Here is an 18,150-nt window from a genome sequence, read left to right on the forward strand (position 1 = left end):
GTTTATTATTTCTTACAGTGCAGTAATATTTCAACCTAAAATATTCACAGGTACTGCGTTTTGTTTCACTATAGTACTGCAGTGGTCACCCACTCTTTACTGCTACCTAAAGTGTTTCTGTCAACATTTCATTGCATCTGGGCGGTCTGACACAGATGTAGCTTTCTGCTCATAAAACTCGTGTTCAAATCCTTCCTCAGACCTTTAGTGACCGGTTTACTTTGGGTAGGTAGGACACTACAGACTTTCCTCATCTGTCAGAGAAAGGACTTGGTCTAAGTATTATCTTCCAAGATACTTTGTAGCTCTACCCTTGGATCCTCTGAGCTTTTCTTTCTAGGCTTGACCTCTAAGGAGTCTTTTGATCTCTGGATCAAGGAGCACGAACATTTTAGAAGAATTTAAAATCCTTTCACTAGGTAATTGGACCAATTCACATCTCTTTTGTCCTCTTTTCCTATTTACAAGGTCACAGATGAAACTTCAATGTTGCTTTGATTTGCCTTTTTCTTATTGTGATTTAGAGTGACTTTTCACATGGTCCTTATTCATAGTTGTTTTGAATATTGCTTGTTCTTTTGACCTCTTTGTCTTTGGGGAGTGCTTGTGGTGTCATACATACATGCATACGTATATACACATATTTTATATATCCATTCCTTAAGGATCTTGGATAGCAGACCCTGATCACAGATATTTCATGTGAAGATCTTTTCCTAACTGATCACTTCCCTTCTTACTACCTATGGATGGTGAGGGAAGAATTGTTAACCTATACCAGCAGCTCTTAACAGTGACAAAAAAAAATAAATTTTATGATTTCAGTTATGTGAAATTGAAAAGCTTTTGCAGAAATAAATGCATGATTTATGACATCATGGGATATACAGCACCGCATCAAAAGGAGGGAGTGAGAGAATAGAGAGATTAGAATGATCAAGCCTAAGAGTAGATTGGCTAGAACCGAAGAGAATCATGGGAAAAGCTCATCAAAGTACCTGCATCCCCTAGAAAGAAGTAGAGGAAGGGATGGGATTTAATCACATGAATGGGTGACAGAGCCCTAGGATTAGGAAGCTCAATCCCAAGTACTTTGTGGAATCGTGGTCAGGGTCAAGACACCACAGTGATTGGCTCTCTCTTGGGAAGTACGTTCCTCCACCAGAAGTCCAGTGGTGAGGTGTGGAGTCTGTGTGCCCCTGTGAGGCCTTGGAAAACAAATGCTGGAGAGGAGCTCACTTGGAACTGGAACAAGCCCAACAGAAATCCAGCCTGTGTAGAATTAACCTTGATTATTGGGTAGACTGGAAAGGAGGAGGAGAGGCTGATTGTCAATCATCTGAACTTTGGTTGCCTTCCTGTGGCTTACATTTGTGCTGACAAAATGAGGACAGGTTTCAGTGAATTAGAAGTCTGCTATTACGTTTTTAAAACATTGGGGCCACTCTGCAATTGTTGCTTCTCCTTCCTTAACCCCTTACCCCCATACCAGACCAGTTCAACAAAAACAGCCAGCATGTTGGCCGTGTAGGACAAGGTAGGGCTCTTTCTACATAAGAATCCACCACATTTCCGGTGGGAGAAGGGGAACAAAAGGAGTGTGCCTCCCCACCTTGGCTCCAAATTCAGGCCCCTGTCACTGCCTTCATCAGACTATTCTTCCTCACAAATCCTTTGCAGTGGTGCTTTAAAGATTGTTGGAGCTTGTGCCTGGGAAGAACAAAAAAACCGCCCCAGACAAAAGGTGTCGAAACAACTTTGGGCTATTTATTCCTGTCATGGATTCCAAACACACTCTCTCCCCCCTCCTTCCTTTCCTCTCCCTGTCCCCCCCTTCCCTCTTTCTTCTTCCTCCTCTTCTCTCTCTCTCTCTCTCTATCTCTATCTGCTTCTCTCTATCTCTGTTTCTCTTTCTTCCCCTTCTTCTCTTTCCCCCTCTCCCTCTTTCCTTCCTCTTCCTTCCCTTCCTCTCTCCTCCTCTTCCCCTTTCTCTCTCTCCCCTCCTTCCTCCCTCTTTCTTTCCCTGTCCTCCGCAATGTACTTTCTTTGTACACTCACACTCTGGAATCTGCTTCTACAAGCTACATAAAAACAACAAACAGCACTCCAGGCCAAGGTGGCATTGTGGATACAGCTCCCATCACTGGTTTCTCTTTTTAAATTAGCATTAACGATGTCATTTAAAATGAATCCATGTTTTCTTTTACAGATTTGTGAATTCTTTGTGTTTATTTGCTTCTGATGTATTCTATTGCCTTAGAAATGCAATTAAATGAGTTTGTCAAGCTCCTTTTAATTATGGGTTTGTCTCTCATTTTATTAAAATGAATTAAAGGTGTGCTTGTCTGGGCCAAAAAGAAGGCCTTTTATTGTCCTTGAGCTTTTCTCAAGTGGGGGAGCTCCCGCCATTGAACAAATCCATTGATTAGATTCTGCTTGGCTTTTTGGGAGGAGGGGTATTTCATATTGTGGAAAAATGATGCTGACAGAGAGTAGAAAGAGCTCTCAAATCATGTATTCAATTTTGCATTACACGGGTTTATTTTATTTGGTTATTACTTAGGTTTAAAGCAGCTTAACAAGTGACCTGACCTGGAAATCTGCTGGCTTGTTCTGCCTTCCCTTTGGGGCAAAATTTCCAACTATGGAGGGTGAATTCCGCCCTTACCTTGCTATTCATCTATTTGTTCGGTATGAAAGGACCAAGAACCCTAACTTGAGCTACTCCGACCTCAGAGATTTCTGTTGCTGAAGTGGACGTGTGCTTGGCAGTCCTGACGATATGGTGATAGGGACCCTACAAAGCTCCTCAGTGCTGACTTGCAAAATGGTTGCATAGGAAGATGATGACGCCCTCTTTCCCTTCACCCCGGTTTTCCGGAGTCCTTTTATCTTCTGAGAAGCCTGTCTAGGTGAGCTTAGCTACATTGGTGAGGAAGAAACCTGCTTAGGGCATCAGAGTGAAAAAATGAACTCTGCTCCATCAACTCACCATGCTCAAGGGAAGCCACAGCAAGGAAGACTCTAGAGCAGAGCTTCTCAAAGTTTTCCCAATCAAAACCCCTTTTTCACTTGAGAAATTTCTGCATGACCTGGGGTATATAAGTATATAAAATAGGTATCCAAATCAAATATTTACTGATACGAAATCATAATTTTGAGCTGCTTCCCATTCAAGTATATGACCTCATATGGGGTCAGGAGCCACAGATTATGGTGCTGGGTTTTAAATCACTATAAAAAGAAAAATGCAAATTCAGAGAAGCTTGAGGGTTCAGCTCTTAGCTAATGAAACATCAGAGATGACAAAATCTGGGAAGAGTTTCAGTTGGAGGAACTTTGGTAAAAGCAGTGCTTTGTTGATAGAGTTGTGAATTAGTGCGACCATTCTCAGAAGTCATTTGGAATTATGTATATCCAGTTAAGGGGCTCAAATGTCTCTATCCTTTGCTGGGTACTTTTGTAATGCTGGAGAAACTGAGGCAAGGTAGAGATTAGAGAGTTTTTAATATTTTATTAATTGGAGAGAATAATTGACTGGACAGGACTCTCATCTCAATGTATCCAGTGATGAATGGGAGAAACCCAAATCTTTACATAACTTTTTTCAAACAAAGAAAGGGAAAGAAGCGGGAAACGTCTTTACAGATCCATTTGGTTCTGTCAGGATGGGGGAAGGCTATAAATTCTTACTAAAAGCCAGAGTCAGGATGTTTGGATAAACAGAAGATGTCAATGAGGTATCAGGGATAGTCTTATCTTTTGGAATATTTTATTTAGAGGGGTAGTATCATAAATTCATGAGGGCAGAAGGAGTTAGGAGTCAGGAAGTCTGATATTTCCCCATCTTAAGTTTCACATTGACAATTTATAACCTTAGAGCAAATAGTCCTCAGTCTTAATGGACCAGAGTGGGGTTTTACAACTAAGGGGATTGAGGCAGAACATTTAAGGAAACTGAGGTAGAACAATTCAGAGAAACTCAGTCAGGACAGTGAGGGAAACTAGTACAGGGAAACTGAGGTAGAACAGTTCAAAGAGACTGTGGCGTAACACTTTCTGGACACCCCCTCTCTCCTGGGTCTCCCCTGCCCAATCTGGCTGCTCTTTCTGTGCTGGATCCTTATCCAGCTCCCAGTCAGTAATTGTAAGTGTTCTTTTGGACTCAGTCCTGGACTCCCCTTCTCTTCTTGCTGCACGCTACTTGGCGAGCTTATTTAATGATCATCTCTGTGCCGATGATTGTCAGATCTCCCTATCCTTCTCCTTCCTCTCTTGTTAACCTGTCCAACTGCCTTTTAGACATTTCAAATTGCATGTCCGGTCAGCATCTTAACTTAAACATGTCTAACATAGAATTCATTCTCTGAACTCCAACTTCTCCTTTACTCCTATCTTCCCCATTGCTTAGAGAATACCACCATCCTAGTCCTTCAGGCTCACAACTGAGGAAGCATCTTGAACTCTCTTACCCCTTCCCCCCACTCCCCAGTCTGTTGCTAAAGCCTGGTAGGTACACCTCTGCAACAACACTCGAATCTGCTCTCTGCCGCTGCCTCCATTTCAGTCCAGGTACCTCATGTGTAGACTATTGCAGTAGCTGCTGGTTGATCTGCCTGCCACAAGTCTCTCCCCATTCCAATCCATCCTCCTTTCAGCCATTCAGATGCAGAGTATAAACACGTCTTTTTCCCTTCTCCATAAATTCCAGTGGCTTTGTATTGCTTCTAGGATCAAATGCCAAATCTTTTTTGGGGTGTTGAAAACCCTTTATTACCCTGCTACTCTTCTGCTAGTCTTTACTCTCTACCATGTACTCTAATTCAATGATACTGGCCTCCTGGCTATTCCATGAGCAAGACTCTCCATCTCTCAGCTCTGGCCATTTTCTCTGGCTCTTTCTCATGCTTAGAATGCCTAACTGCTAACCTCCCTGTTAAATTCTTTTAAGTCCCGAGTTCAACAGGAAGCCTTCCCACTTAATTCCCCTGATGTTCTTCTGTTAATCATTTCCTATATATTCTATATATCACTTGCTTTTATATATTTGTATGTTGACTTCCCCTTCAGAATGTAAACTCCTTGAGGGACTGTCTTTGCCTCTTTTTGCATCCTTATCACTTAGCACAGTATCTGGCACATACTAAATTTTTATAATAGATATCTATTCGATGATACATCAAAATATGGGTAGCACTATTGTTTTGTGATAGCAAAGAATTAGAAGCAGAGTATATTCCTGATGAATGGGAAATGGTCATACAAATGATGGTGCATGAATATAATGGATTATGAGAAAGTAGAGTAGCAGAATAGCATATTAAACTTAAAATCATGAAGGCCTGAGTTCAAATTCTCCTTTAGATTACTTAGCAACTTTGTGAGTCCACGTTACTAAACCTCTTTCACACTTAGTTTCCTCATCGGCAAAATGAGAATAATAATAGCACCTACCTTACTGTGTTATTGTTAGAATTTAATAAGGTAACATTTCAATAGTACTGTGTAAACCTTAAAGCATTATATACATGCTAGTTATTACTATTGTATTGTAAGAAACGAATGGAATAAATATAGAGGATGGAAAGCTTTATATGAACTGATCCAGAATAAAGTAATCAGAGCAAAAAAAAAAAAAAAAAACAACTTACAGCAATGTAAATGGGAAAAAGCCACAAAACAAAGAAAAGCAAGAATTACAACATTACAGAAAGCAAACGACTTCAAGGAATAGAGGGGTGAAAATGTCTTTCCTCTCTCCTTTGAAACAGTGGGAGGACCACAAGTGTGCATGTATTTTTGGATATTTTCAATGTGCTAATTATTTTTGTTGATAATTTTCCTCTTCCTCTTAAGTGATGGCTCTTCTAGAAGAGAGAATGGGGAAGAGAAAGAGTATTTTTATTAAGTAACTGATACGCTTTGGGCCTGGAATCTCAGAAAACCTGTGTTCAAATCTGGCTTCAGACACTTATTAGCTGTGTGACACTGTGCGAATCACTTAACCCTGTTTCCTTCAGTTCCTCATCTGTAAAATGAACTAGAGAAGGAAATGCAAACCATTCTAGTGTCTTTGCCAAAGAAATACTCAAAAAGGGGTCCCCAAAGTTGGATACAACTGAAAATGACTAACCAAAACCAGAATAATCTAAGCACCATGCTAAACACTTTAAAAATATCTTCTCTTCAGATTTTAACAATGAAGTAGGTGCTGTTGTTCCCATTTTACACTTGAGCAAACTGAGAAAACCAGAGGTTAAATCACTTTGAGAGGGCCACGGGACTAGTAAGTGTCTGATCCTGAATTTGAATTCAGATCTCATATATATTTAAGTGATATATAAATAAAAGGTCCCAGTAACATCAAAACAAAATAAAATACAACATCTGATGACACCTGTTTAGATCAGAGCCCAAGACAGACCTGCGTTATGCCAAATTTTTTTGTATGATGATATATATGAACACTTGCTGAATGCAACTATATAGTGATACGTAAAATGTTTCCTTGCTATTATTTCTTTATGACTTCAAGACCTGGGTTCAGTGTTATGGTAAATGGCTTTGTCTGTGAGGTACTTTATGTGTAGAGAAAGTTAAGATTTCAGAAATCACATCATGGAGCTCATGGGAACTAGATGTTAAAAAATTAATATGCCAGCAGGCTAGTTACATTTTCCCCCACCCTCATATTGTTGTGAGCAAAAATATTCCCTGGCATTTTAGATGTATTGAGTGTAAAATGCTCTGAGTTAATATTCTCTTAGTTCATTTTAAGAACATGCTTTAAGACCTCTTAGCAGTAATTCTGGTGAATGAACCTACCTTTTTTATAATTTCAAAGTTATGTATAACCTAATTTTAACAATATAGTCATGGGATGAAAAGACCCAATCTCCTTATAGGATCTAATGGCAACAGTGGTCTTTCCAAATTCCCAAACATTTTGTTTTGGGGTATCTTTTACAAGGAAGAGTGCACATCTGGTATAAAAAACTAGCTTTGGAACTCTTCCACCAATTAAGAAATCATGGTTACTCTTCAGTTGGATCGTATGTAGAAATTCCAATTCCTTGGCCAATCAGATAAGTTCAAGTCATGGTTCTGTTGTCCAGGGGAGGGACAATTGATTACTTTCTTTCCCTGGAAAATAATTGGTCATGCCATTGACTCCTTTTCTCACTTGGTAGCCTTTCCCTTCCTTCCTCATTAGTCCCTTTTGGTCTTTATGTGATGTCCTTCTAGGGATGACCTAGATTTCAGCTGGAAAAGACCTACAGGGGCCCAGTGTGGCTCAGTCCCTTCATTTGCTGCTTGGGTGCAGCTGCTGCTGCTGCTCTGGTTTTTCTCCCCTCTGACTATGGCATTTTTTGGCTACCTTAGTCATTGGGTCTTTAATCCCTTTCTCTTCCTTCTAGTTGTTGCTTTTTTGTTTTCATTTGGTGATTTTTTTGGTTGTTTTTTGTTGTTGTTGTCGTCGTAGTTGTCGTTGTTGTTGTTTATTTGTTTGTGTTTGTTTTTAAGAGGGATTGCTGAGGCTGGGCTCTTTCCCATCTATTCTGATAGCCTTTAGTTCAACCATAAACTATTCTGCTTCTTTCCAACCCCAAAGGCTGTCTAAGGGAGCCTGGGGGAGCACCTGGTGCCTGCCCATATTTGGCATGGCCATGTGAGCTGGAAGAGTAGCAGTGGTAGATTTTATCCTGGATGGAGAGCCATGGAGAAGGTTGACCTGCCCTCCCCCTCTCCCCCCAGGGAGGGGGTAGTTGATTTAAATACTGTAAGTGAAAAAATGCATATGTAAGAAAAATTCAGTCTCCTTCTTGGGTAGTGATTAGATTTCCTAGATGGGAAGGATATAATTAGAACAGGGACAATGATAAGCTTTGCTTAGGACAAGGTTGGCCCTAATTGAGCTCCTTCTTTGTAAAGAAAATAAATAGCCCAGGATAAGAAACAACTATTATTGTAATGCTGTTGTTCTGCTAAAATGAGTCCGGGCATTCCTGCCCTGAGAACCCAGCAAGACTGGACTGCAGCTTCTTAGGAGAACCATCCAAAATGGGATTGGGGGTATGTGTGGGGAGGTGGCGCTTTTACAGACTGTCACAATTTTTCCAAAGAAAAGCTCTATAGTATTAAGTGTGTGCTTTCCATTTTCTTCTGCTGTGTCTTGTCTGCTTTGAAGCTGAGTAGGATCTAAGAGAAGATTGCAGGCAGGTGCTAACAGAAAAGTTTTAAATGAAAATATGGTTCTAGTGGTATCAAATGCACAAAACTAATAACTAGGGATTTGTCACCAAATGTTAATAAACAGAGACATGGTTGAGATTCCAAGAAGAAAATCACACAAAATGCTTCAATTATGAACTCATATGGAAAGCCGTTTAATAGCCAAAAAGAACGCTAACTTGGGCACTTGTTTTTTCCTCTGCCCCCTAATCCCTTTCACAATTACAGAGTGGTCAAGGAGCTTGCCTGAGCCTGGGTCATCTCCACACAGAGAATGAATTCCCATGGCTTGCCTGTCCTCCTTCAGCACATTCTCCTGAAGAAGGGAGGCTACTCACTTATTGCCGCTGTTGGCACCCACACTGAGTAGGAAGATTCGAAGAGAGACTTTTTCTTGAGACCATCCTCCAGACTGGCCAAATGTATATATTAGAGGGGGAAAGACTAAGTATAATTGCTGTCTATACAGGGCAATTTCTTTATAATTTAGTAAGCATGTTCCTTCTACAAAACTGAGAGCTTAGGTGCAAACATGTTACCATCTCCATATCCCCATGTAACAGATAAAATTGAGCCTTAGACTAAATGATCTCCATTTCATCCCATGGAAATGGTAAATTGGTCTACAGGGCCTTCAGACCCAAGAATCTCATTCTACATCTCCAGCTCTATGCTCATATTGTTCATTTCATTGCTAGGATTGTTTAGAAGCAAATTCCTTGTCTAAGGTTAAAAAAAAATTTTTTTTGAGACTTTTTAACAGAACTTTCCAAAAGTGATACCTGCATTTCTGAATACATTTAGAGTATCTCTCTGTGCCATAAACATGGTTGTTCACATAGTTTCTATTTATGTAGTGCTATAGATTCTGTATGTGAAGTGGCTTTGCAAATGATTTAGTCCATGTCCGACCTCAATCTTCTGCATGACTTTTTTGGCAGAGGTTAGTTATCCAGCCTTCTTCTGAAGATCTTCACTGATTCACTACTTTCTCTGAGAGTTTCGGACTGTTTCCTCCTCCTGCTGCATTACAGTGTAGTTACTGGGCCACCGAGGTAATGGGTGATAAGCTTATTTCCTATCAACATTGTACATGTATTTTCCCCTGTATTGGACTCTTAGCCTTACCTAGACAAGGAGTAATGTAAATATAGGGGATGAGAGGTCTGACTTGTGAGACTTTTCCTTCCTTGCTCTTACTCCCCCCTTTCTCTGCTCTACTGGCTTCTATACAGACTATCAGTGATCAAAACAACTGGGGGTGTTCTCGGTCAAATAGTTCTTGAGTTTCATAGGAACACTGTGCCATGGTCAGTGGAAGATCCATAGACATTTAAAACAATGGTGCAGCCCATGCTCTCAAAGAACGCACCCATAAGGAAAGCAAGAAACAGAAATGTGACAAAATAAATCATTGATAGAATGATCAATGAGGAATATGTCAGTTTTTTTGTGTTGATATATTCCAAAAGACTAGTATAGATAGTGTAGAAGTTCAGAGGCGAGGGAGGTGACCATGGGCTAGAATTGAGTCAATTTTTGGAAAAGGTGTAGAATTGGGATGAACAGGAAGTGAACAGGGAACGTGCATTTCAAATGGAAGTACATTCCATGTCCAAAATGTTAGAGATTTGGAAAATCTTTTCAAGGTCCAGCATTTTTTCAGGGTGTAGCTGTTTTCAGGGTACAAGGTCAGGTAACATAGGGAGCTTTGGACAGGTGAGCCTGGAAAGGTAGGATATAGCCAGGCTTGGGGTCCCAGAATGCCAGGTTAAAGGAGTTTGCCCACAGGACATGAAATACACCATCCTATCCCTGTGAAACGCTTCCCCCCCCCCCCAAAAAAAAGGAGAAAAAAGGATCTTGGACTTTAAACTGGTCTGAATTTCAAAATGCTTCATTCAATTTCATGGTCTTGTAACTACAGCGCAGTAGAGAAGACTGATACTTAATAGTGCTATATGTCCATATTGCTATATAAATATTGCCCTTTTCTATTTTTTTCTGGCTCCCAGGTCATGTGGGGTGTGTGTGTGTATGTGTTAAAGAGAAGGATATTCTGAGACTAGTTATGTTTGTACTACTTAGCTTTATAGGACTCTGGCAGGGAGAGCGTCAGATTTATGAGAATCAACTGAAGATTGTTGGGTTGCTTCTTTTTTTTTTTTTTTTTTGGTTTGGTTTGGTGTGGTTTTGTTTTTGTTTGTTTTTGTTTTTGTTTTTAGACTGTGGAAATGAGTGGTTCCCAGACATGTCATGAATGTTGAAAAGGCTACCATGAAGTATAGGGGACCAGATGTATCTAGAGGAGAATATAGGGAACCTACATATGCTGTATTTTATCATTTAACCAGAGGAATGAAATGTTGAATCAGTCAAGAGGCCAGAAAAATTGAGATGTCAGTAGAGCAAACTCTACTGCATCCAAAGCTTGTGAGTCTGGGAGTCCAACTATAAAGATTCCTCTACACAATGACTAGCCCTGAATCCCTGCTACTCCACTGATTTTGTAAGAAGTGTTGGGCATTAATTTTGCCCAGCCACTTGAAGGAAAGCAAAAGTGTGAATTGAAGAATTTAACATGTGGAGTATTTTGCATCAGAGCCATAGGCTGAGAGATCTTGGGAGGAGAGATGACTTTGAGCTTGATGAAAAGGGGACAGAAAACACAGCTGGAGCCAGTCTTGTTTTCTAGAGGTTGGGGTGGGAAACCTGCATGGCTTATGCCTATATCATCCCTGACATGAAGAAGAAAATCAGGTCTCCTATAGCCTAGTGTATGCAAAAAGATAGAGGAGCCAAAGACAGAGTGATGGATGGGAAAAGCTGAAAGCCAGTTATATGGAGAGAGAGACTAAAGCAAATCAACGATTTGAAGAATGAATGACAATGACAATGAATAAAGAATGAGTAAAACCTTAAAGAGAAAGTAAAACACTTTAAACACATGTATAAATATGCAGGAAAATGAAGTAATACTTGATAAAAGACAGGCCCCAATGTACTGAGTGATTGGGAGAATAGAGTTCCATAGTAGTAGGAAGTTTAGAAGAGGAAAGGGTTGGGGGGCAGGAAAAATACTGAGTTATATTTTGTTCATACTGAGTTTGAGATACCTATGGGACATTTAACTTGCTCTGCGACTATATGGCACTAGAGAAATTAGACCTTTTAATATAGAATTTAAAAAGACAGAATAAGAAAACTTCAGTGTATGACCAAGAATCTCTCTAAATAGAAGCTGAAGGAGAGGGAACAAATAACACATTTGTATCACAAAACTCCTGAAAAGCAATAACATTTGGCAGAAGGGAGGCCACACGTAGACTTATTGTGACAAGCCATGCAGAGGTAACGAAGGGTCCAAGGTCCCCCTCGAAAAAAGACAAATTTTTATAAAACAAAATATCTCAAGAATCCCTGCCCCCCACAAGAAGCACTGAAAATGCCATTAAGAACCCCCAAAAGTTGTGCTTCAAGCTTTGAGTCACAATAAGTGAAATTGAACAATTTCAATACCAACAAAATTTGTAGGCCTTCCAGAGAAGGACTTTCACATATGAAGGAAACAGAATTCAGGTAACTCAGGATTAGTTCCCTATTCTGGAGAAATTAGAGAATTGTTCAAAAACAGACATTTGAGGCATTCCTGTAAAAAAATCAACCTAGAAATTAAAGCTAAATAAATGCACTTATGAAGAAAAAAGTAATGAAATTAGTTTTCTCTTGTTTATAGTTTGGTGCAGAAAATCTAAAAAAAAAAAAAAAAAGCAAAAGCAAAGAAGCTTTATCACAGAATTGGAGAGGCCTTAAAGGGCTAACCTTTAAGGTTAATTTAAGGTGAAAGAGTTGATTTGAAGGCAGTGGACTGACTCTCCTGACCTCCTTCCTATTAGAGCAACACAAAAAGGAATTTCTTCTTATTCTTCAGACTTTAGATGAAGTCTACCTTCTGCTATTCTACCTGACAGTTCTCTTCCATAATTCCAGATTTTAGGGTATCTTTAACCAAGGTGTCTAGGAAGAGATTTAGGAATTATGTGAATTTCATTAACAGAAATTCACTAAAATGTAACACTTCAGTTATTTAAAAACCTTGATTCTGAAAAGAAGCCCTTAAGCTTTCCCAGAATGCTCCTGAAAGGGTACATGGGGTGAGAAAAGGTGTTGAGTCCTTGTCCTTGGATAGTTAGATTTATCATCACACAATGAAGCTCATTAATAGAGCTCTATTTGCTTAAAGGCATGTTATTTGTTTTTTCTTCAGCTTGAGTTTTAGAGGACAGAGGCCCTCTTGAGACTGTGGCCATTGTATTTGGAGGGGAGTCTGGATGCTAGCCCCAGAGGACCTTCTGCCTTATTAAAGGAGCTGAGCCTCTCACTGGAAACAATTAGAGAAGAATCCCAATCTACACATGAATAAGAAACTGAAAAAACCACTTGTAATTTCTGAGGAAAGTAACAAAGAACCTTTAAGGCCTAGTGAAGAGATTCTGCCTGGAAAGTCCTAACTAATTTGAGTTCCTTTGTGTAGGAAAGAGAATGCAAAGAGGTGACTTGATTATCTTTGTCTGTTTTATGGTTTCCTATTGGGAGATGCTGGTCAATTGTTCTTTGTCTTGGTGGAGTTTCTTGAAGTTCTAATTAAAATCACCTTTTCTGTGACATTTGAGAAGTCCAAACTGGACTGTCAGAATTAAACCTAGCCTGAGCTCCCCAGGAAAGGTGTGGCCGGTCAGTCCCTGGAGGTCTCTAACAAGAGTTGAGCCAGCCATTTAGCCTGGGGACTGGAGACCTTGTTGAATCCAGGGGAGTGGGCCTAATGAGTTTTTATCTTATACATTGCAGCTTTGTGTCTAATTGTAAGACCTTGAGGTTGAAACTTTATCCAAAATAGTTCCCACCCTCAATTTATTTATTTCAGCCAAGATTCAGGCCTAGTTTGGTAGTAGTAACAGGACACTTTTTCCTCTTCACATGAATGACTGCAGTATTTATACCTACATGTGTTGCTGCAAAGAGCCACAGACTCTACTTTTTGGCTGCTGTTATCTCCAAATTTGGGGGTGAGGTTGGCTACCCATAATGATCAAATTAACCACACAATCGCTAAGTCTCCACTGACTAAACAAATTGGACCTAACCCTGACAGAGCAGAATTCCTTTTCTTTGTGAACAATTTTCCTAAGAATTTACATTCGTGAGCTTTTATTAAACGCTTACTACATGCCAGGAACTGACTGTATCGAATACTGGTGATAGGAAGGAGCTCTGGAGGGCAAGAAAACTTTTAAATAAAAGAAATGTACACCTTAGGGATATTGAAATTAGAATCTCAAAGAAGGCATAAGTTGCTGAGTGAATGAGCTAACTAACCATTGAGGAATCAGTACAGGAAGAATATAGCAGTAGCTAGGGGTCCAAGCTTTTGTGGGTGATGATGTGCCCTGTGAAGCCTGGAATGGCCAGACTCAAAGCAAACAAGAATAGGTGGATTGAGAGCCTGGAGATTCCAGAAATCTGGTCATGAGAAGAGAAGTTTCCATGGAATTTTTCCATATGGAATAATGTTTTATGGGAAGCTTTGCAAATAATGAAGAGTATTTGGGGTATTGGGGTATTTCCGTAGGGTAGGCCAATTCTCAGAATTGTAAAATAAGTGGGTTTTTTTTAAATAATAATTCCAAAAATTGATTGGGACAGGTCTGAATTTGGTTGATGGAACTGTAGTTCTCTAATTGCATTCCATCACCATTAGTTTTACTGATCATAATGTTGCAATTTAAATAATGTTTATTCCATTTAAAAATTATGTAATAAGAGATGTTAGTTTAATTTATAGGTCCATCTAAACAAAAGATTTACGCTGTTCCATATCTAGTAGTACCCAAGAAAAAGTAGAATAGTTAGACAGTGGATAGGAGTTTTATTTCTACCCATAGGGCATCTAAGGGGCACTGCAGTGCATCAAGTGCTAAATCTGGAGTCAAAATCTGACCTCAGACACTAGCTGTGTGACCCCTGGGCAAGTTACTTCACTCTGCTTGCCTCAGTTTCCTCATCTGGAAAATGAGCTGGAGAAGGAAATGATCAATCACTCTGGTGTCTTTGTCAAGAAAACCCTAAATGGGGTCACAGAGAGTCTGAAATGACTGAACAAAAAGAAAGAATTTTATTTCTTGAAAAATAGACTGCCAATATTCCATCAATAGGATATTTGCTTTACATTTTTTAGATTAGAAGTTTAAAGGATGACACTTCTTAGTTTGAGATATTCAATTTGTTTTTCTGGTTTTCTCGCGCTTTCTAGAAATCCCATACCTTCTTGCTTATGTTTATTGTTTGAATATTATTATCCATTTTTGTTTTCATAGGCAATATCTACACAGTTCTTGCTTGTATGTAGTTATGACGATGATTGGACATTGACATATGGAATTAGCATAAACATTCAGAAACTGTTTTATCGTATCAGGACAACAAGAAACCAGTTCTGGATCATGAATGAGACTAGGAGCTACTGAGGGTCAACAGTTTCTATTCTACAGACTTCCATTTTGTCCCTAGTGATTGATGAGTCCCCTATCCTGTTCTCTGTAGATTATAAGAACACTATTGCAGTCTAGAGCTTCTGTAGATACCCGCTTCATTAAGCATGATCCCAGAATGTCATTTAATTTATTTCTTAGATTGAATGTCTCATTAAACTCTGATGAGGCTAGGAGCTAACCTGGTCTGGACTTGTCATGAAGTACTCTGACTTGAAAATTGTGCCTGTCCCTGTTGAAAGAGAAAATGGACAAGACAGTGAAATCAGTGTAAAGATGCATTTTATCTTTGACAAACCAAAATGCTTTTTGCTAAAATAGGTCTATGGAGTAGAGAGATGAAAATCAAATGTTAGCTAGATCACCATTGATAGTGATTTTATCATTTGAAGCATTGTTTGGTAGTTGGGTTGGGTTTTTGTAGGGCACTTTAGTTTATTTGAATTGTACATAGTTGTACATAGTACATAGTGAAAAGTTGAAAATTTTGTTGATCTTGGGTTTTTACATTACCTTAATTTCCAAACATTTCAAGTTCCTAATTGGTGCTCTCTTTTCTCCTCCCCAAAGAGCCATCCCTTGTAACAAAGAATAAAGGAGAGACAAAAAAGCAGTTTAGCCTGATACAGCACTCAAAATCGGCTTTGTGTGCATTGTTCCAATGTTCCTTTACCCTTACCCTCATTTCTATATACCTTATTTTTTTAAAGAGCTGGAGGGAAATATGTTTTCTTTAGAATCCACCTTGGTCATTATAATAACAACATCGTTCCCTTTCTTTTTCATTGTTATTGTTATCCTTTTGTTTTCGTTGTTGTGAGTATTGTGCTTATTTTTTTCCTGGTTCTGTTGACTTCAGCCTGCATCAGCTCATATCAATCTTCCTATATTTTTCCATATTCATTGTTTTTATCATTTCTTATAGCATAGCAACATTCTATTATGTTCATGAATCACAGTGTTTAGATGGACATCTACTTTGTTTCTGGTTCTTTGCTACTATGAAGTCTAACTACTTCATTAAACAAAACCCTGACTTACACCTATTTGAAGGCCTAGAACTGTATCAGATAGCAGAAAGCTCAATAGCTTTAGAGGCAGAAATTCTAGAGGCAAATCTTGGTTCCCTCATTTATTAACTCTGTTACCTTGGGCAAACTGCTTCATAGCTCTGGTATTCTATTTACTCTTCCTTTAAAGGAGAAAATACCATAGAAGCTGTTTTGAGGGAAATATTTTGTGAACTAGAAGGTCCTGAATAAGTGTGAGCTTATCAGCACAGTAAAACTGTAATTTTTATTATGTTAATTCCATTGGATAAGTACATAAGGCTCATGATTTGCATTTTAGGCATTTCAGAAAAACTATTTTCTTTACCCTATGCACTGAGATTCTTGTTCTGAGCTGTGGCTTGTTGAGCTTTTTTGGGAAGTAGGCCAAATTTTACAGATATTCTAATTTCCCGTGGATTTTCTTTGCAAAATACGTTCATGTGTGGTGGCCAGTGGAGTTATAGTTGACTGTTGGAGTCCAGCTCCTGTAGTGAATTAAGGGTGTGGAAACATACCAGGGCTAGGTGGAGACGTCCAGATTATGAACTCTTCAGAGTTTATTGATCATAGAGACAAATAAATATATACTTTAAATGCTCATATACTGGATACAGGTACACTCTTTGAAGTTCCTATAGTTTTCTCTACCAAACAAGATCTACTGAGATGTAAAAGATTAAGCCCTGGATCTTGGTTAATTAGACAGAGATGCAAATAGTTGAAATACACATCAGGGTAAAGTTTATCATAAGCATTGTCTGAAGTATCTTTTTCCCAAATGCCTCTAGTCTCTATTATGGGCTGTTTTTCCTGTCCTAAATTCAAAGGTTTGCCTTTAATCCAAAGAGTAATGTTTATATTTTGCTTCTGTCGCTAGATTATTTATTTATCATATTGACAAGCAGTCTCTTCTATTTCAATAAGAAAAGGGAGTTTTGGTGAGCCAAATTACTGTAAGATTCAACACCTGGAATGGTTTCTTACCTCCTGGTCCTCTACAGTTGACAACCGCAAAGAGATGCTAAATTCTTCATATAAACTGCATTTTTCAATCAGCAATTTATTTTGTGCCAGGAATGGTGCTAAAGAGAGCAAGTGACAAGGAGGTGGGAAAATAAGGGTTACAGAAAGATAAAAATTAATCAGCTACTGCCTTCAAAGGAGCTTCACCCTTGGTGAAGAAGAAATTTTTTTTTTAAATTCATTCCATCCATTCATTTAAATTCATTCTATCCCTTGCCATATACAAGACAATCAAGGTTAAGTGACTTGCCTGGCATCACACAGCTAGTAAGTATCAAGTATCTCAGGCTGCATTTGAATTTTGGTCCTTCTGATTCCAGGGCCATGCCCTATTCACTGTGTACCTAGCTCCCTGGTCAAGAAGAAATTACATTGATTCAGCCCTGGGTCATTCAATATTTATAATATGTTATGTTATATGTATTATTGTAAATATCTATTTACATTCTAACATATCTCTACAGTAACTCTGTGGGATGTGAGCTCATTATTAATTCCTCATCCCCTTCACCAGTACTGTTTCAGTAATTTCCTATTTGTCTTTTCAAGTGTATCATCAAATATTATATTAAGTATCCATTACGTATTATACGCTATGATGAACATTCCTACCCCCATGAGTCTTATAGTCTAAACAGGAAGACAGCATATACTTTTTATAAACATATACAGAATATCTATTAATATTCATATCTATGTATCTGTCAATCACATATGAAGAGAAAGGAGTGCAGAAGCAGAGGGAGGAGGTCCCAAAAGGTTTCATAGATAGAGCAGAATTTGAGCTGTGTCTTAAGTGCAAAAGTCTATTATGATTTTTAATTTCTTTTTCTTTTTATTTTTTTCTGAGATTTGTTGTCTACACCTAAAAGTTGTTTGTGCAGGTCCCAGATAATTATATTTCTATTACATTGAACTATAATTTGTTTTTTAAAGTGTTTAGCTACAGTGCTAGAGGCAGTTGGTCTAATGGAAAGAGCTCTAGATTTGAAGTCAAAGATTTGGATTCATATCTTACATTGATTACTATGTGTATGACACTGGAGAAATCACTTAACCTCATCTGTAAAACTGAAGGTGTTAGACTAACTGACCTTAAAGATTTCACCCAGTTCTAAATATGACCCTAGGGATTGCTGAACAGATTTCTAGGTACTTGAAACTGCCTTTTCGTTGTTTTGTTTTTGTTTTTGTTTTTTATTTTGAAATGTGTTTTTCTCTGACGTTAAGGCTCTCGAGCTAGACTATGACATTTTTGAATTTTTTTTTTCCAGTTTGCGGTTTCTTTTATCAGT

General features: G+C 38.7%; 1 protein-coding gene across 4 annotated transcripts in view; it reads left to right on the forward strand.

Annotated features, from left to right (window-relative positions):
- The window catches only part of DIAPH2 (diaphanous related formin 2), a 737,850-nt gene that overhangs the window by 505,750 nt on the left and 213,950 nt on the right, over positions 1-18,150 (forward strand). The window lies entirely within an intron of this gene.

The sequence above is a fragment of the Antechinus flavipes genome, chromosome X (assembly GCF_016432865.1).
Source record: "Antechinus flavipes isolate AdamAnt ecotype Samford, QLD, Australia chromosome X, AdamAnt_v2, whole genome shotgun sequence".
In the NCBI taxonomy this organism is placed as follows: domain Eukaryota; kingdom Metazoa; phylum Chordata; class Mammalia; order Dasyuromorphia; family Dasyuridae; genus Antechinus; species Antechinus flavipes.